Source organism: Aquila chrysaetos, chromosome 5 (genome assembly GCF_900496995.4).
Source record: "Aquila chrysaetos chrysaetos chromosome 5, bAquChr1.4, whole genome shotgun sequence".
Lineage (NCBI taxonomy): Eukaryota > Metazoa > Chordata > Aves > Accipitriformes > Accipitridae > Aquila > Aquila chrysaetos.
In genome coordinates this window covers 545,417-557,591 of record NC_044008.1, presented here as the reverse complement: position 1 = coordinate 557,591, position 12,175 = coordinate 545,417, and the positions used below count along the sequence as shown (strand labels likewise).

General features: G+C 55.4%; 1 protein-coding gene across 1 annotated transcript in view; it reads right to left on the bottom strand.

Annotated features, from left to right (window-relative positions):
• Window positions 1–12,175, bottom strand: part of SHANK3 (SH3 and multiple ankyrin repeat domains 3) — a 372,381-nt gene that overhangs the window by 18,787 nt on the left and 341,419 nt on the right. The window lies entirely within an intron of this gene.

The window sequence follows — 12,175 nt, the reverse complement described above, 5'->3', positions numbered from 1 at the left end:
CTTGCTGTCTCGGATGAGCTGGGGGAGGGCATGTTTGTTTTTCAGTACCCGATTCCCAGCTCTGAGAGCCAAGACGGTGCAACCCTTCTGTCATCCCCGATGGTGGGCACCACGCAGGCTACGTGAAGCCCTGGGGACACCACCGCATGCCCTGCACTGGAGCATGCGTGGGAGAGCAGGGGACCATGGCTTCATGCAGCCTGCATCGTGCTTACTGCGAGTGCTACGGGCAAGAAGAGAGCAGTGTGCGTTGCTTGAGAAACACTGGGCTTGCCTCTTGCTGTGCTGGAGCCCCAGGTGGTTCCCTGAGACTCGGGCAGGGCAGAGGCACTGTGGCTGTCCAGACACGGAGGTTCAGATGAGCCGTTTCATTGCTTTCCTTCAGACCCAGCTCGCCTTGTGCATCTCACCGACGACTAAAACCTGAGCCTGGGTTATGGGCTCCACTTTCTGCCTGGTGCCAGTGCTGGGCTGGGTGCAGGGCCAAGCACCCTCTTCGTGCGGAGGAAAGGTCTGAAGCTTTACATTTTAGGTGACGAATTTTGTTGCAGGGGAGGAGGACCACAGTCTGCAGTGAATGCTTGACGCTCTGTGCAGCTAATGAGCAGGGAAGCTGGCCAATCGGTGTTTTAACTGTGATGGCACAGAAGGTTAATCTACAGGGTCAGAAGACAGCTAATTATGTACACAGAGCTAACCCCATGCCTCTAGCCAGCAGCAAGCACTTGTGCATCTGAACTGATGGTGCCTTAGACCTGTTGTAGAATTGAGTCTCCTCGCTTGTGCACCCTAAAAATACCCTGGGTTTACAGCACCCCTCCCTTCCAGGGAATTAAATGCAAAAACCTGTGCTAAGAAAACATTAAAGGTGCTCAGCTAAGCAGGCATCTGTGAAAGCCAGCATGGATTACATATCGAGGTTCATCGCTGATCCTTTTGGACCAAGACAGCAGCTAACCCTAACCCTAACCTCTTCAGGAAGCAAATGGGAGTAACATCCCACTCGTGATGGGCCCCGGGCAGAGGCAGTGCCTGCTGCTCCCCTCTCCTGCTCGTGTTTACGCAGCCCGCTTGCACGCTGAGCACAGCTCCTGGCAAGGGCTCCCTCCGCCACTGGGCAGTGCAGGCAGGTGCGGGGAGCGATGGGGAGAGTGGGGGGCACGCAGCCCACTGCAGCACCCTGAGCACGGGCATGGGGCTGCAGCCCGCAGGAAAGTACCAGCCGGGGCTCTGATACGTTCACACTTGCTCCACTGGAGCTGAGCCACAGCCCGTCTGCAGCCTTGGGCCCCTCGTCAGGGCTGCGCTCAGCGCTCCCATGGCTGCGCAGGGCGGCTGCAGCTTACGCTCGGAGTCAGGCAGGGATGCTGGGCGCGGATGAAACAATGTCCAAAGCTTTCACACAAACAGGGCTGTGCAACAGAGAGGAAACATCAGCTGACAATCACGGTCAGTCAGATGGTGCTGGAGGGGAGCAGGCACTGCCATTGTCTGAAACGCTGGCTCAGCGGAACGGGGACAAGCCGGCTCCCATTCAGTGCAGCCAGCCATCATCCCCAAATGCTTTCTGACCAGCTGGTGCTGCCACTGGGGCTGCTGGGCAGCGTCCTAATAACGTGGGGGCAGAAAACAGACTGAGCAGACTAAATTTGCCCTGTCCTGCGCCAGGTAGCACAAAGCTGAGGGATGAGCCAAGTACCCACAGTGCTAACACAGGCGGCAGATCTCCCCTGGGTGCAACCCTGAACACTCAAGACGCTCTGCGACACCAGCAACAGGACTGAATGCATGAAGACATGGGCATATGCAATGACATGAGGACCCTCCTACTGCTGACCACACGCAAACGAAGCAAGATTTGCTGTGCAGAACCTGAGGCATGAATCTCTCCGCCCAGCTCTAGCCAGAGCAGTGCTCCGTCTCTGGCCAGACCTATGGGCTCTACAACCTTTTGCTCCACCAGAAGGACCGAAGTGGGCCAGATGGCTTCCGAGTCTCCCACACCTCTGCTTAAACCAGCCGTGTGTTACAGTCTGGGACTGGAGCAGAGCTGATCCCTGTGGAAGGCATCCGTGCGGCTGTCTGGAAAGCGGTACAGCAGCCACCGCCAGCCCAGCGGTGGTGCAGGGCATCTGGCAAGAGGAGTTTCCTAGCGGTGCCATTCTGCTCTCCCGGGACTGGCCCTGTTCAGCTGGGCACCGGGAAGGGGATGCAGACTCGGAAATTCAGCACTTGGCAGAAAATGACAAGTAAAATCAAACATGAGACTGCCCAGAGCTCTGCGTGGGCTCTGGGGTTGCGTTCACACGTGGAAGCGACACAGATGTAGGTAGCTAGTTTCATACACACTACAGCTAAAAAAACCAGGACAGACGGACAAACACGGAAGAAGCACGACCAAGACCACACAGCTTGCCATGCACACTGGGGAAATTCGCCTGGTGGGCACCGGGATCAGGGGGCACGTGCCACAGCTCAAACCCTCCAGTGCCCACCCAGGGCTGCAGGTCACCTCCTGGTGAGGAGAGGGATCCTGCCACTCAACACAAGTGACCTCGTGCAGACAGGCATGGCCTCTCTCAGGGTCTCACTGCCTGGCCCAGCCTGGTGAATGCACATAGCTCATCAGCCACGGGCTTGCGAAGGGATTCCAGCAGCTCTGGTAGCAACTGAGACCTGCTGGGGACATGGCCAAGGAGCTCTACCAGCAAGGACTCCTCCAGCAGCAACCATTAACCAGTTTGGGAGGAGAGGGGTCAGTTTCCCGTACCCTGATTTCCCTACACCTCTCTCAGGTAAACACTTATCCATGGTTTAGGTTTGTGCTAACAGTGACTTCCCTGGGGGACACCCTAAGTCACCCACCATGGGTCACCAGGCTGGAGCTCCCGTGGCTCCGGGGTGCCTGCCCGAAGGCAGCACTGCCCTGCTGGTCTCTTCCAGGCCCCCCCCCCCCCCCCGGCGGGTCAACTGAGCCCCAGCCTGGGACGGCTGTATGATCTCAGGGTAGCAAGAGTGTAAGATGCTGCTGCCTCTGCCTCATGGGATTTTTGCTCCAGAAGGTAACCTAGGGACACCCCACGACTGGGAAGTCAGGAACCCGCAGGGAAGGGGGAGCCTTGTGCACTGATTGCAGGGCGGGGGGAAGCTGCTGGGGCTCATAAAGGGGATGTTGCCCCCCGGGGCGGCAGCCGGCTCAGCCCCATCCTTGCTGGGGTCTCTCCCCACGGGGCTGGGATGCGCCAAGGGGGCCCTGCCCCTGCACAGCCCTTTCTGGATGTCCCCCGGGGCAGCTGCGACGGGGGCACGCGGTCTCGTCTGGGCCACGGTACGAATCCCACGGGAGCCGGAGGGAATTTCCTCAGTCGTCACCTACGAGCAGCAGCACACGACATCACAGCACAGGGACACGGACATGCTACCGGGGCACACCAGGGCAGGAGGGGGACACTCACATGCCAGAGCAAGCGCCGCTGCCCGCTCTCGGCCAGCTGGGAGAGCGGGAAGCGGGACCGGCACGGGCGCGGGGAGACGAGGTGAGTTTGCTATGGGATGAGAACATGCTCACTTACACAACTCGCCCACCCTCCGGAGGCCAGAGGCGGTTCTAGACAGAGCAGCGCGGACATGCAGATGGAGAGCAGGAAGAGAGGCAATGAGAGAGAATGTTAGCTCCGGTCCGGGGCAGCAACAAGACGGAGAAGAGCGAACGGACTTCATCACGCGGCCCGAGGCCGGCACGGGGCCGAGGCCGAGCGGCACCGCAGGACTCCGGCCACGCCGCCAGGCCCGGGCGCCTCGGCAGGGCGTCCCGCGCCGTGCGGGCCTGGGGGCTCCGGCGGCGGCGGCGTGCACGGCACAGCGGTGCCCCGCGGCGGGGACGGGGCAGGCCCCGCGGCGCCAGGAGCGCCGGGCGGAAAGGCTTCGCCATCTGGGGCGGGTGGCTGAGCCCCGGGCAGCTCTGGGGAAGGGGCGATCCCGGGGGCAGCGAGGGGACCCAGGCAACGGCCGACGCGGGGCTTTTGGGGCCAGTGAAGGTCGGGACGTTCCAGACTGGCTGAGGTTACCTCCGTGTGTTTACTACAGGAAATGGGACATTCGTAATTGCGTGAATTCGACAGCCAAAGCCTGAAGGATTCGACAGTGCTATTTGTAACAGCTGGGAGGAGAGGGAGGAGGAGGGGAAGAGACAGGGAAGGGACAGGACAGAGATTGGGGAAGGGCAGGAGAGGGAGGGGAAGGAAACAACATATGCATGAGAAAAAAATGCCCCACAGCAAGAACAAGAAAGAGCGGCAAATACAGTTCAACATCTTTTCTGACTTTACCCAATAGCTGCGTTAAGTGTTTTGCTTTCATGATTGTGAGAGTAACAGCTACAGCTAAAGGTCAATGGAATATTATTAGGGCCTCACGAGTGAGTTAGTGTTTCCCAGAGGGGATAATCACTGTTCCTCTGGTACCAAAGTTTGCTTGAATCCCTTGCTGAGGTCTGCGCTGCACCAAAGGACTTGCCCTGGGCTGGCAGGGGAAAATTCAACATTTGCTCTCCAGGGAGCAGGCAGGAAATGTCGCATCTCGTCGCAGGGGCAAGAGACCTTGCACCCACTGCCTGGGTGCTGGGCTGCTCTATGGAGCTTTCTAAACCTTTTTGTGCATTGCGAAATCCCTCAACTGTGGCTATTGGGAGGGAGCCAGGCCTCGTCTCACCTAGACGACACAGCCACCTCCTCCAAGCAGAGACTCCTCATCTCCCTCATCTCCACTGCCAGGGCCCTCACTGTATCAGGGCGTTCCAGCAAGGGTTCAGTTTGGCATGGTGGCTACAAACGTCAAATGATCACTGCTTTAATTCGTAGTTTTATCCCTTTTCTGCAGGCGAAGCAGCTGCACGCAGAATGGGAAGAAATGGCCAGGAGCTGTGCAGAGAGCACGGCTGCCTCGGTCAGGCAGCTGTGCTGCTCCAGGCAGGGTTTGCTTGGCCAAACAGGGGACTGCAGGTAGAAAGCACTGTCAGGTAGTGACTGCGCATCACTAATAGCAGGGTCAAGTGAAGACTGTGCCGTTTCAGCTAGAGGGTCTAGCCCAGTGCTGCGCAGCTTGCAGTGGAGGCATTTGGGCAGCCCCAGAGCGGGCCGGCCGGCCAAGAGGGACGCGTGGTTATCCCCTGGGGAACGGCAGGCACCTCCAGGGACAGTGTCCCAGCTCTGTCACGGTGACCGTCTTGCTACACTGGAGGAGTGAGGTAGAAGAGCAAGAGGACTTCTAAACACACTTTAAACACTCTCCCTCTCATGCTTCTCCATACAAGAGGATCTTGGCCTCCAGCTATGGTTTTTCTTTGGCAATTTTGCAGATGGTGCTGTCACTGGACTGTGAGTCTTTCAGCCACGAGCTCGTGCCTGCCTGTGCTCCGTCATGCAACAGGGAGAATCGGGAGCAAACCAAAGTATCAGTAAACATTTACAACAGCGAACTTCTGGCAGGGTCAGAGCATTACAGACCTAAGAGCTGCTTATGCCTTAACTAAACATTACATCTCTTGTTGCAGCAAGCCTGTTTTGTCCGCCCCTGATCCCTTCTTTCTAGGAAAAGGAAATGTAGGGCTAGTATCCATAGGAGACCTTTAGTCTCCTCATGTGTTGCCCCCGGGACTCTCCAAGCCAATCTCTTCCTAAGCTCTCACTGGAGAGTGTGTGCAACCGTGGCAGATTGCCTGCAGAACTGCTCCAAGGTAGCACGCAGGCCTCTTTTCATGCAGTCACTTTGCCTCCTGTTTGTTGACAAAAGAACTGAAATTTGAATGGGTCCCTTCATATTTCTCTGTACAAGAGGAAAAGCCCTTTTTCTGCAACTTCCACTTCTAGTCCGCTAAAGCCCTGAAAGGAACAGCCCTTACGGCTCTTCTCCCGTGCTTGGGTGGTAAAACAACTGCATCGTGGGACCTTCCTGGACCTTGCTGAGCTAGACTCAGCAATGAGTGAACCCTTCAGGCTTTAACTCTTCCCTCTTTTGGGCCACTATGGCACTGACACAGTCTTGGTGGAACCCAGAGCTCTTCTCACCGAGGTCTACGACAACCCCTCACTGCTCTTCCCAAGTCTCGCTCTGGACAAGCATGAGGCAGAGTCACTGTTTGCTCTTCTACTCACTCGGAGGGATGAGTGGATGAGCTGTGATTAGTAGATGTTAGTGACCAGATGAGGTGAAGCCAGCTGTGCTTGCTGTGACATGGACACATGCTGAGACTTGCTACCCACAATGCCCCTGTCTCCTTGTAGGCAATGCACATCAACATCAAAAACAGACCTTCCCTGGCCACCAGTGGCAGGAAGCACTGAGCTGGTGTCAGATCAGTGTGCCACCTCGGATCGAGGGGCGTGTTTCCCTGCGGTAGGTGCTCTCTCAATCACTACATTTTCACAGCAGCCCCCAGAAACTCTTGCTTCGCCAAATACCCAGCCTCCATCAGCTTATCTCTAAACAGCCTGTGCTTTCCCACTCCCTTGCTCGCTGCAGGGCCGTGTCTATGGGGAAAAGCCGTAGAGGTGGACCGAGCCTCAGGAGTGCCCCATCCTTAGCCTGACATCCTGCGGTGAACGCTGGGAAAATGCCATGGCAACCAGGAGGGAAGAGCATCCTCCAGCACGCCGCTCTGAGCTGCCAGCAGAACGCGTGGCGAGCCCCCCTGCCGCCCAGGAGCCCCCACCGCAGTGCCGGTGGCCCCGCTGCAGTACGCCTCCACGAGCAGAAGCCTCCTCCCACGGGAAGGGGAGACCATGGAGCAAAGAACGCATTTTTACAGTTACCTACGGAGATGCATTAAGCATCTTTAAGTCCAGCTGCCGCAGGAAAGCAGGATAGACACCTGCCAAGCCTCTGTCACGGGACTGCAGGTTTGTCTTCCTCTTCGGTGGCTGCACTCGACATGTGAGGAAAGGTGGGGTGCTCGGGGGGAGGCTCGCAGGACAGCACGCTACTGCGAGCACCAGCTGGGACTCGCAGGCTTTGTGGCTCTTAGCAGCCCGGCTGTTCCAGGCAGGGCTGCAGGGACACCCTGCTTGACATCGCCAAAGGACGCTGCTGTCGCCTGCCGAGGGGCTTCAGCCTCCTGGCACACCAAGGCTGGGGGCTGCTGCCAGCACCCTGCCTGGGACTTTGCTGCTCAGCTGGAAGGCCACCTCCTCTCCAAACCTCAATGCAGTACAAATAACTTCCAGTATGCCCAAACTCCCTCTAGGGAAGGCGCTGAGAAGCGCAGATCTCAGCTGGCCTCATCAATGCCAATCTCCAGCTTTTCATCAGCTCTCCATGGACAATTCCCTTGACTGTGGAAAGAAAGCTGGTCTCTGCTTTGTGCATGAGTTTAGACACCATGAAGAGACAAAAAGCCTACAAGGAAACAGGGGGTTGTATCTGCAGCGGCTGAAAGCTTGCACCAGAAATGTTACACCATTTAACTGAAACAGAATTAATTGATGAGTTTATATAGAAAGAGGTAGCTTTACCCTAGGAGCTAAATGCCTAAAGGGCTTATTTTTCTTCTCTCTCTCTTTCAGATCTGTAGAAATACAAAGCAGTTGTGGGTTTCCAGAACAGCACCTGAAAAACTCAGTTTTGCATCTAAAATTCTGCTTCACATGATACATTTGGCATGTTCAGCTGTTGCTTTTTAAGATAAACAAGCAAACAAACAAACAAACAAACAAAAACCCTTTGAAAAGCACCCTTTAACCCAGGTTCTTGGCTGCATTAGCTGGAGCCCCAAACTGGAACCGTGTTGACACTTCAGATGCTTCTGGCTTGAGTCAACATGAGCTCATATTTAGCTCTAAAGGCTGGCCGATCAGCATTGCACCAACCCCGTCAGCAGAGGTGGGAGGTTGAGATCTGAGTGTGACTATGCGCAATGAGGGATGACACAAGCCTGATGAGGCTGGATGGCCATGGCTAGTCACAGGACAAGGGGACACTAAACAAGAATGCCATCTCAACACATGGTTTAACGTTGCACATTTAACGCGTGAGTCACCCTGAAGCGCACGAGTTCAGCCTCTGGTACTAATGCAGTTCTTCAGCTGGCATTTGCATCGCTAGCTATGACTCACTGGATCACTAATCAGAAACGTACACCTCTCATTAGTTAGTGTCAGCTTTATTGTGGTAATGGATGTCACACAATGAATCCATTTTAGCGTTCAGAAGCAGCTCTGAGCTGTGGGGTCCTCGCACTGCTCCTGCTCAGTGGAACAACAGCTTGGCATCTGCTGCTGCATAAGCTCTGTCCAGGGGTGGCTGGGAAGTTCAGGTCAGAGAGACGCCAAGATGTCTGGTCACTCTCCTGCAGCTCAGCTTAGCAAAGGCTACTGCGTGTTGGGACACTGGATCTTCAAGGATCCCATTCATATTAAACATGAAGATAGCTGCTGCTGGCCTCATGTCAGCCTTCAGAGACATGCTATGTCAAAGTAATGGTCAGGGTAGCTCCCAGCGGAGCAAAGTTCATGTGTCCTCAACTCAAGGGTCATCGCTTATTCCCATGGGACAGTACGAATGGAAGTTGTCACTCTGCTCTGCTGTCACTGTCACCGCCGAACTACGGCATCTTGGTGAGGGCTGTGCAGAAGGCTGTATCTCAGCAAGCAGGCACGCTACTGCTTCGGGAGCAGAACCTTGCTCTGACAGCACGCAGTGCAAGGGCACAGCAGAGCTTCCCTCGCCATGCTCAGCCCTGGCCGGTCACACAGGGCCCGAGGAGTGGGGAGGATGGAATAAATATCGTCTCTATTGATTGCCTTAACTCTGACATTATGTTCTCATTCTCAGTATTTCTTGGCCTCTTTCTCAGTCCCTCTTGTCAAACGTCCTCCTGTGGAAGACTGTCTTGGAAGCAGATACAGCCAGAGTTAGAGTTACGGAGAAAGTGGTTTGTCTTCTCTTCCTGGGGGTCCCCAGCCAGGACCCTCACAGACCTCTGCAAGAGAAACGCTCCAGGACCTGCACTACAGCCACCACATGCAAAGAGAAGTTACCTGCTCTTAGATGTAACTACTGTAAATTCAGAATTTAATGTGCTTAGAAAGAAACTCCAGAAATGAAACCTGTCACCGCAGGCAAGCTGCTCTGCCTGCTTCAGCAGCTCCTGGAGTCCCTGGAGGGGTACTGGCAGCTTCTGGGTGGCTCCTGCAAGGGCACCTCATCATCCCCAAGTCCTGTGGAACTCCAGGACACCTCTGGTGCTAGGTAAGATCTTCAGTTTGGCTCTCGACCCTTTCTGGAGCAGAGCTAAATGTAAGAATGACAGAAAAAGCTGCAGCACAAGTCAGGCCCTGCGGAGGGGTTCCAACGGGCTCTGGCTGCAGCATCGCCTGGCCAAAGGGGTGCAGCACCCTTCAGCCCCCGAGGGGATGCTCAAGGGCCATCCCTGCTGGCAGCGGCAATTGCGCCAGCCTGGTCCCACCTCACTCCTCCTTAGCAGCACTGCTGTATTTAGGGGTGGCTGTTGTGGGAGGTTTAGGTAACACTGTCGTTCTCAGGACAGGCCCAGGGACCGGAAAATATGTCCTGAAATGGGTTGTCTAAGCTTATCTAACTGGTCTTTACATTATTTTCTGAATTTACAGCAATTTCATAAAAGAGAGGAATTTTCACAATGAAGGAGGGGGGCTGACATCATTAAATATTCTATTTACAGCTGACTTCCTGGGAAATCTTTCATGTCTTTGACATCAACCGGGAGCATAGAAATTTCAGAGATGAAAGGCCATGACTTTCAGAAAAAGGAATGAGAACATTTAACTCTGCAGGACCGTTGAAAGTGCCAAACACTTGGTGGCAGGGTAGGTAAGGAGAGGAGGATGGACTGCACTTCCCCAGTGCAGGAGGATGGGGTCTCTACAGAGGGTGATATGCAGCACTATCATGTCATAGGGCAGGAGCTGAGGCAGGCTCTGCTGCTCCTGGGAGAGACGAGGGTGAGGGAAGCACACTGCCTACTGGAAGCACAGGACTCAAAGGGAAGCAGTGGTGGAGGACAGGAAGGGGTTAAAGAGAGGCAGAGGATGGAGAAGGGGTGTCTCCTAGAAATGGGGGGTACCTGCACATCTCTGCTGGGAGGCTGTATGGGGAACAGCAGATCAGCCATGCACGGTGATCTGGATGGACATGGGAGGCCAGGGAAGGAAAGAGGACAGGCAGCTGGGGGCTGCGCTCTGACACCATGTGGAGTCACAGGCACTTTTTGCTGCTGGCTCTGGGAGACCAAAGGGGGCTGAAGGCAGATGACCCGGCAGCCCCTCCACCCAGCCCGGGTGAGGGACGGCCAGCTGGACCCCAAACCAGGTCTCAGCAAAGGGCTGATGCCTGGCATGGGTAAGCTGTTTGAGATGCCATGCCTGGTTGCCATTAAAAGCTAGTAATGTCCAAGTCCGCTAGCGTCACTGAAGATACACACACTCAGCACTTTTTAGGAATATGAGGCATGGTGTGCCTGATTTCAGAAGGGTCCCCAAATGCAATTAAACTAAGTGCATTCAGCACAGGACCCCGTGGTTCCCGACTGAGCAGTGCAGGGAGAAGGGACCATGTGTGAGACACTGCTCTCAAGGGAGTGGCCGTAATGTGCATTTGAGGCCAAATCCAGAGAGACAGAACAGTGTAGCAGGGCAAGATCCAGACATTTTATTCCACACTGTGGTTGTAACTACAAGTTTGGTACCTACCGAGAGGTGGATCACCAGTGCAGCCAGGCTGGCACTGCCAACCCAGGCACTGGCAGGGAGACGTGAGCCAGCTGAAGGATGGAGCTACATGAACACTCCGGGACAGGACACCTTGTCCCCCATGCTACAGCTGGAAATGTCACCAGCTGTGCTAGTGCTGTGTGGACTTGTAACCCACCACTGTGATGATCGGGTTAGAAAAACCTTTCCAAAAGAAGGGTTCCCCTTAGCTCAGAGCTCCCTGCTGAACTGGCACCTTGCTGACCCCCAGCAACCACCCACTGGTGATGCTGGTGGGACCTGCTTACTGTGGCTTTGCTACTGTGGGAGGTGTTGTGTGGCTGCATCCTGAAAGGGTGGAGTAAGGCTGGAGATTTTGGGTCACTTCCTGCTGTAACTTCAAACTTCAAAGCCTTGTACGGGTTTGCTCTCAAATCTTGGGTTCTAATTTAGAGTTTTTTGGTTTAGTTTAGTTTTACAGCTAGGTGGGGATGTTGGGTGAAAGCATGGGGCAAAGGGGCCACTGCTGCCATGGGGGCAGCAGGTCAGAACAAAGGCTGGGTGCTGGCAGGTCGGTGGGTGGTCTGGCATGGAGGAGATGCAGGGCAGCGTGAGGGACACGGAGAGGTCCGTGCTGCTCGGGGAGCGTGACAGTCACAGCTCCAGTGTGGGAGAGGGAACCGGTGTCTCCTGAGTGCTGTGAGGGATGAGGGAACCCGAGTGTGACTTTGTAAGAGTAAGAGGCTCCTGAGTGTCCTGGAGTCCCTCTGCTGTGAGCTTTCAGATCTCCTGGGCTGGCTGGGTTCTCCGCAGGTCTGTGTGTGGAGGAGAACAAGGGGTGGGAGGATCTACCACGCTTATGTGCTGCGTAGATACCTCTGAGCCAGCAGCCAACCCACCGGCTCACCAGCAAGGAGACGTGTGTGACCCAGCGCTGCACTCAGCAGGATGCGGCTGCTGCGAGCGCCCACGGGAAGGATGCCCGGCTGCACCCCCCTGCCCGGAGCCATGCGTAACACCCCCCAGCTGCGCCCTGCCAAAACACCTCCCTGCGGGTCACCAGAGCTGGCTCGTTCCAGAAACGGCGCCAAGCTCTGCCTCAGCGAACAAAGGTCGGGGTGGTGCTGCTGTGTCCTTTCTAAGGGCTGTCACAGACCACCCTCGTGACGGCTCCCACTCAGCAGTGACTGACCAGAGCTCCAATACATAGTCTGACAACATTTGGAGATCCTTTGAAATGAAAAGCACTAGAGAAACACACATTGTTATTAATTGTTCAGGAGCAAACATTTAGAAGTGAAACCCACAACTAAATACAGCAGCTTAACAATAGCATTGAGACAGAGGAGGAACATGAAACAACAGGAAGGCAATTTAAAGGGAAAAAGCAACAGTGCGAGCTCGCTACGTGTGTGGTGCGCAGAAAGGAGCCATGAACAAATCACACCAACTTC